Here is a 7,590-nt window from a genome sequence, read left to right on the forward strand (position 1 = left end):
CCATCTGCTTTCCAAAAGATGATGGTTGTCATTCTAAAAGGACTCCAGAATGTTGCAAATTATCTGGACGACATCATCGTTTGGGGACGCTCGCTACAAGAGCATGATCAAGCGCTAGAGAATGTGCTGCAACGTCTCAAAGATGCCGGGTTGGTGCTGAATCAGTCTAAATGTCAATTAAAAAAACAGAGCTTGAAGTTTTTAGGACACATGGTGACATCGCAGGGTATTCAGTTGGATCAGGAACATCTCTCTGCAATAATCGATGCACCTGCGGATGCTGTTCAGTTGCGTTCTCTGCTAGGCCTTCTCTCATGGTACAACAAACTCATTCCCAATTTCGCCTCTGTGGTAATGCCCCTGCGTGCGTGCCTGAGAGATGAGAGTGGATTTCGTTGGTCTAATGAAGCTCAACAAAGCTTAGCTGATGTCAAAAAGCTACTTGTACACAGTCCTGCTCTTGCACTATTTGACCCAGAGCTGCCAGTGGTAATTTCTATTGATGCATCGGCTTACGGACTAGGTGCTGTCTTCGCACAAATATGCACGGATGGTCAAGAACGTACTGTCGCTTTCGCATCCAGAACACTCACCTCAGCTGAACAGAAATATTCCACTGTTGACAAGGAGGCTCTGGCATGAGTTTGGGCAGTGGAAAGGTGGAGGACATACTTGTGGGGACGCAGATTTACTCTGCGGACTGACCATCAAGCCTTAACGACGCTGCTGACCACAAAAGGGACTGATAGAGCTGGTATGCGCATAGCCCGGTGGGCTGCTCGGTTGCTCTGTTTCAACTATACAGTTGAGTATCGTGCTGGATCTGAAAACCACACAGCAGATTGTTTGTCCCACTTGCCTCTGCCTCTTACTTCAGATGCTGAGTCGGATACAGAGCCTGAGTTTTTGCTTTACTGTCCACAGGTCCGACTGCTATATCCCAGGATGAGTTCGCTGCTGCCTCTGCTCGCTGTTGTGAACTCTCTGCACTGCGCACACAAATTGCGATTGGATGGCCTTCTTCTGTTGCTGCTTTGGATCCTGTTCTTCATCCATACTACAAACTCAGACATGAGTTCAGTGTGCAAGCTCATTTCGTGTTTAGAGGGTCTCGATTGGTGGTACCTGGGGAACTGCGTGAGGCATTGGTCCGCATTGCACATGAGGGCCATCAGGGAATTGTTAGAACAAAGCAACGCCTGCGTGAAATGTATTGGTGGCCCAAAATGGACACACTTATGGCAGAGAAAATTACTGCCTGTCAGTTATGCCTTTCTCTGGATAAAACTGCGAAAGCCACTGCTGTTCCACTCCAGCCTGTTCCTTTACCTTCTGCACCTTGGGAAAAACTGGCAATAGACATTATGGGCCCTTTCGAGACTGCTGATTGGGACTGTCGATATGCTCTGACACTCACTGATTATTATAGTAAATGGCCCGAGGTAGCCTTTACTTCATCTGTTGCAACGAAACAGGTGACTGCATTTCTTACCTCTGTCTTCAGTAGACACGGCAACCCGACCACTCTGGTCAGTGATAATGGGCCTCAGTTCACTTCCCCAGAGTTTGCTGCGTTCCTGAAAAAGAGAGACATTAAGCATATTCGCACATCAGTGTATCATCCTGCTGCAAATGGAGCTATTGAACGCTTCCACAGAGTTCTTAAAAGTACGATTCAGTCAGCAATCCTACAATCAGCTCCATGGAAAACAACAGTGACTGACTTCCTGCAAGTCTACCGCGCTACACCACATGCTGTGACAGGTGTTTCCCCCTTCGAATTACTTCATGGAAGGAAAATGCGTACCCGCCTCAATGTCTTGAAACCCTCACCTTCTGGTCAGGAGCCTAAACAATTGCAGAAGCATGTTTCATCACGTCAGGATGTCATGAAATCTCGCTTTGACCAAAAGCATCGTGTGCGTAATTTTTCTTTTCAGAAAGGGGATAAAGTGCGCATTAAAAAGTCAGCACATGTACCAAAAGCTCATCCAAAATTCACTCCTCCAGTTGAGGTAGGTAAAAAAGTTGGCCCTTACACTTACCTCTTGGATGATGGAAAAAATTGGCATGCATCGTGTCTTGCACCTATAATGGGCTGAATAATGGACTGACCACTAATGCTGAAAAATTAAATCCCCTATCAGGTTCCATTGTCTGGAAATTCAGTGTCTTCTGATGCTTGTCCACGGGAGAAACTGACATAGACTTTTGCAACATACATTACACACACTCACATGACAATTCAATACTGAATAGTAGTTGAGTAGTTTGGTTCATGCTGCTTATTATTTAAAATGATCTTTTGCATTAAGTTAATGTGTTTCTTAGTGCATAGTTCATAGAGATGTAAAATTGTTGATACATTACAGATCTAATGTTCTTTATTTCTATTTCATGCCAGTTGTTAGTTACAGAAAGAATTCATTTAACTAAGAGGGGAATATGTGATGTCCTTACATTAATGCACCACTAGATGGTACTCAAGCCCCTTGAGTTAGATATATACATAGTAAGTAAGTGAGATGAGTAAGAAAGACTGCTGAGCATGTGCATGCATGTTAACCTGCTTGTTCATAGTAGTTATTTATGGAAGCATATGGGTAGCATTATTCAATTCGGGATGTAATATGCAAAATGACAATGCAATATGTAAAATGGCAATGCATTTCTGTATTTACATTTACATTTACCAATACATTTGTGCAACGTTTGGTGCAAAATTAAAACTAAAATTAAATGACAATTTTAATTTACCATTTCCTACACCAGTTTTAATATGTAAAATTAATATTAATTTTAACGCTTTATAAGTTGCAAAATTAAAATGAAAATGTATTACAGAAATGATTAGATATGTCTAACATGTTCAAGCAAAAACTGTGGCAAAATGATAATTCAAATGCTATTTTTCTTAATTGCATTAACACTCACAGCACATAATTCGTGCTGCTGAGACCTGCAAATTATTTCTAGGTTGTAGTATTGTATGAATATTCTCCCACTGATAAATACAGTGCAAATAGTTCTCTCTCTTTGGATGAAAGTGAAGTGGAAATAAAAATCAATAATAGACTGAATAGTTCCATGTCTGTAACATTTACCACTCTCATCTTTTAAGTCACAAGGCACTAGGTATGTGTGTGTGTGTGACATTAATAAATAATTGTAAAAATGAATATGGTGGTTACATTTCTAAATAAAAATAGTAAAATTAGCTCAATGCTGCTCAGTGCTCCTGTAGCCTACCCCAGAGCGCCCTCTCGCGGCTGTAGACGGTAATGTTTTCTCTTGATTCTGAATAAATGCGACTTATAGTCCAGTGCGATTTATATATGTTTTTTTCCCTCGTCATGACGTATTTTTGGACTGATGCAACTTATACCGAAAAATACAGGTAACATTATTATTATTATTTATTATGAGAGTAATTGACACAGACTAGAACTTTAATGTTTCACCAAATTCAGCTCAGATCTTAAGACTCGTCTGACTTGTGTTGCTGTATAACTGGCCAGACTTACCATCCCAAAAAATCTTATTTAATTTTATTTCCTAAATTTAACTATATTTATTTCCACTTCACTCTTATCCAAAGAAACATAACTATTTACACTGTTTTTATCAGTGGGAGAATATTCATACAATACTACAACCTAGAAATAATTAGCAGGTCTCAGCAGCACGAATTATGTGCCCAGCTACATCTGATTCAAATATTATGCTAATTAACAGTGAGTGGTGGTTTCAGACATTACAGTGCTTCACTCGCACTGACTCTTATTCTGCCTGAAAGAATAAAAAGACCGAGCTGAAGGCGGAGCGATTCGACCAATCAGATGAAAGCAGAGTTTCAGCTCCACTCACAAGTGCGAATGAAATATTTAAGCCATAAACCGAAATGATCAAAACGTACACGGAACAACTGTCTTGTCCATGTTTTCTCTTGAATCCTCTTCTTGAGTATTGAGTCTCTTGACCTTCTGCAAGCCCCACCTTGTTCACACAATGATTGACGTGGCGCGAGGGCGGGGACACGTGATCGGCTTGGAATGCATTTTCAATGTGCACTTTGAATTTTGCTACATTCATTGCGGGACACTGAATGAAAATGCAATCGTAAGTGTTTTGACTGTGAGTGTTAATGCAATTAAGAAAAATAGCATTTGAATTATCATTTTGCCACAGTTTTTGCTTGAACATGTTAGACATATCTAATCATTTCTGTAATACATTTTCATTTTGCAACTTATAAAGCGTTAAAATTAATATTAATTTTACATATTAAAACTGGTGTAAGAAATGGCAAATGAAAATTATGACATTTAATTTTCATTTTCATTTTGCACCAACCGTTGCACAAATGTATTGGTAAATGTAAATGTAAATACAGAAATGCATTGCCATTTTACATATTGCATTGTCATTTTGCATATTACATCCCGAATTGAATAATGCTACCCATATGCTTCCATAGTTATTAACGTTTGCTAAGATAAATACACAGTCTTGTACTTCTTGTCTACATGAAGACATAACAAACAGATCACAGGTATGTCCTTTCATTATCATCACTGGCCAGTAGAAATAAAAGTTTCTCGATCTCTTCACTTTAAAATAATGAGGAGCAGCATATTTTCCTGAAATAAAGGGGAGACAAAAGTATATGCTTTGAAATGTAGTAAAGAAAATGAAAGACTGAAGAGCTCCTGTCTGCATCATGGGTCATTTATGTTGTTCAAAGCAGGAAACTAGTAATTGCAAAGTGAGCAGTTTCTCTCTGAAGTGTTTCGACATCTAAACTTTTGCTCATGCAAAACACATATGGACACACATTTCCTAAATGTTTCCCCCGTTTGGATCTAAAGGTTCCTCTCAGTTCCACTCCAAACATGAAATACAAAACACATTTGGCTGACTTGTTTTTTTTAATCTAATGCTGACGCATGCCTTTCATTATTTACTTACTCAGCGTGTGGAGCATGGATCAGCACACGTTTCGTCACAGGGCACTGATTTAGATGGGTGCTCACTAACACCATATATGAAATTTCAACAAAGGTAAAAGACATTTCAAGTTATTTCTCATGTTCAGTTGGTAACTCATTTAATGCACCATTACTGTTAATAATTGTCTTTCTGAATGGATGTGCCATGTACCATTTAATCTTATTTCATTAAATAATGAAAAAAAGAAAAAAAAGAAAAGCCATACACAAGAAACTGAACAGTATTTACATAACTGTTTACCTCTGATTCACGCAATGTCCGAGCTGTTTGAACTCCTAAAGAGAGTGGGCAACATCCCACATGATCTGCAAGGAACAATGCAGCTCAGCAGCCCACAAATCCCACCTCCTTTAATATAAAAATAATAAGTTTGTCCTTTATTTTTCTCTGTAGAAATTCTTGAGATAACGCCATCTAACAATTAGTATGCAATACCAACAAAGCTTATTGTGTACCAGGGGCCACGTTAAAATTAATCTTAAGGATGCATTGTTTTCATTAAAATCAAAGCATAAATACAAGTCGAAAACATATCCTTGTATCGCGCTGGCTTGACACAGAAGAGTGTAAGCTACCTGCATTAGGCTCATATTCTCCAAAATGATGATGAACCACTGATGAAAGATGCAGTATTCTGATGATGTCTTTCATACTTTTCTGGACTTTGACAGTGTAATTTAATTGGCAGTCAATGGGACATTCACAAGCCTCCCGGTTTTCATCTAAAATATCTTAAATTGTGTTCAGAAGACGAACAAAGCTTTTACGGGTTTAGAACGACATGGGGGTAAGTGATTAATGACAAATTTTTCATTTTAAGGTGGAGTATCCCTTTAACTGTAACCCTATAGTAGGCCTAATATAAAAGGGCTCACTGTAGTTTAGAGCACAAGCTGAGGTAGATTTGTATCGGTAAGAAAATTTTAATAAAACCGATTTTAATTAAAGAAAGCACAATTTGTCCAGTAAACCACCTGCTGTACTGAAACTGTATTAAACCGTGACATCATGTTACAGGATTCTGTTTCCCCTGCTATATCTTTATTGAGATTATCACAAAATAAACACATATTGCCCTCATCATAAAATAACACTTGAGCGCACATCTCAGAGATGATTTGCAGAGAATAAATGACTGAGCATAATGTGGAAAGCACTTATAATGAGGTGATTTGTGTCCATTATGCAAATTATTAACTATGTCAATAATCTAGGTTCATCAGCATTCATTAGAATTGCTGTAGGCCTACACAACATTTTTTGTAATAGTATGCAATTACACAACAACTAAACAAATGCACCCACTTTATCAGAGGTCATGTGATTTCTAATAACACAGGCACTATGGAAAGCCTTTTTAACATTTATTCTTTAAGCTGTACTAGTATCTTTTTTCAAGATACTAGTACTTATTTTTTAGATACTAGTATCTTTTCCATTAACTACTAGTACTTATTCATTAGGTACTAGTGTTTATTCATGAACTACTAGTGCTTATTCTTTAGGTACTAGTGTCTTTTGTAAAGTTACTAGTAGTTAATCATTAGATACTAGTGCTTAATCATTAGATACTAGTACTTATTCATTAGATACTAGTGCTTATTTACTAGGTACTAGTACTTATTCATTAGATACTAGTACTTATTTATTAGGTACTAGTATTTATTAATTAGATACTAGTACTTATTTATTAGATACTAGTACTTATTTATTAGATACTAGTATTTATTTATTAGGCACTAGTATTTATTCATTAGATACTAGTACTTAATTCAATAGTGACTAGTAACTTTTATATTGTTACTAGTAACAAATTTAAATTTTTTGCTATTGACTTCTATGGGGATCCGTCATTGAGATATCAACTATTGAGATTTGACTAGTATGTATTCCACTAGTGACTAGTACTTAATTTTTATGTACTAGTAGTTATTCATTAGGTACTAGTGTGTATTTTTTAGATACTAGTACTCATTCATTAGATACTAGTACCTATTAAATAGACACTAGTACTTATTCATTAGATACTAGTAATTATTATTAGATACTAGTACTTATCAATTAGATACTAGTACTTATTTTTTAGATACTAGTACTTATTCATTAGGTACTAGTGCTTATTTATTAAAAACTAGTTCTCATTCATTAGATACTAGTACCTATTAAATAAATACTAGTACTTATTTAATAGATACTAGTACACATTTATTAGATACTAGTACTTATTCTAAATGTTACTAGTATGATTTTTTATTTTACTAGTAATTTATTTTGTTGAACTCTACTGTAGCCATTTGGACTAGTCATAACATAAGACGAGTAAAAAAGCAGATCTGACTAGTAAGATAAGAATAGTTACTAGTATGGATTAAAAAAGGTACTAGTATCTAAAGAATAAGAACTAGTACCTAATGAATAACTACTAGTATCTATTAAATAAGCACTAGTACCTAATGAATAAGTACTAGTACTTAATGGAAAAGATACTAGTTACTAAAAAATAAGTACTAGTAACATGAAAAAAGATACTAGTACAGCGTATAGAATAAATATTAAAAAGGCTTTCCATACAGGCACTGC

Source organism: Carassius gibelio, chromosome A19 (assembly GCF_023724105.1).
Source record: "Carassius gibelio isolate Cgi1373 ecotype wild population from Czech Republic chromosome A19, carGib1.2-hapl.c, whole genome shotgun sequence".
Classification (NCBI taxonomy): Eukaryota; Metazoa; Chordata; class Actinopteri; order Cypriniformes; family Cyprinidae; genus Carassius; species Carassius gibelio.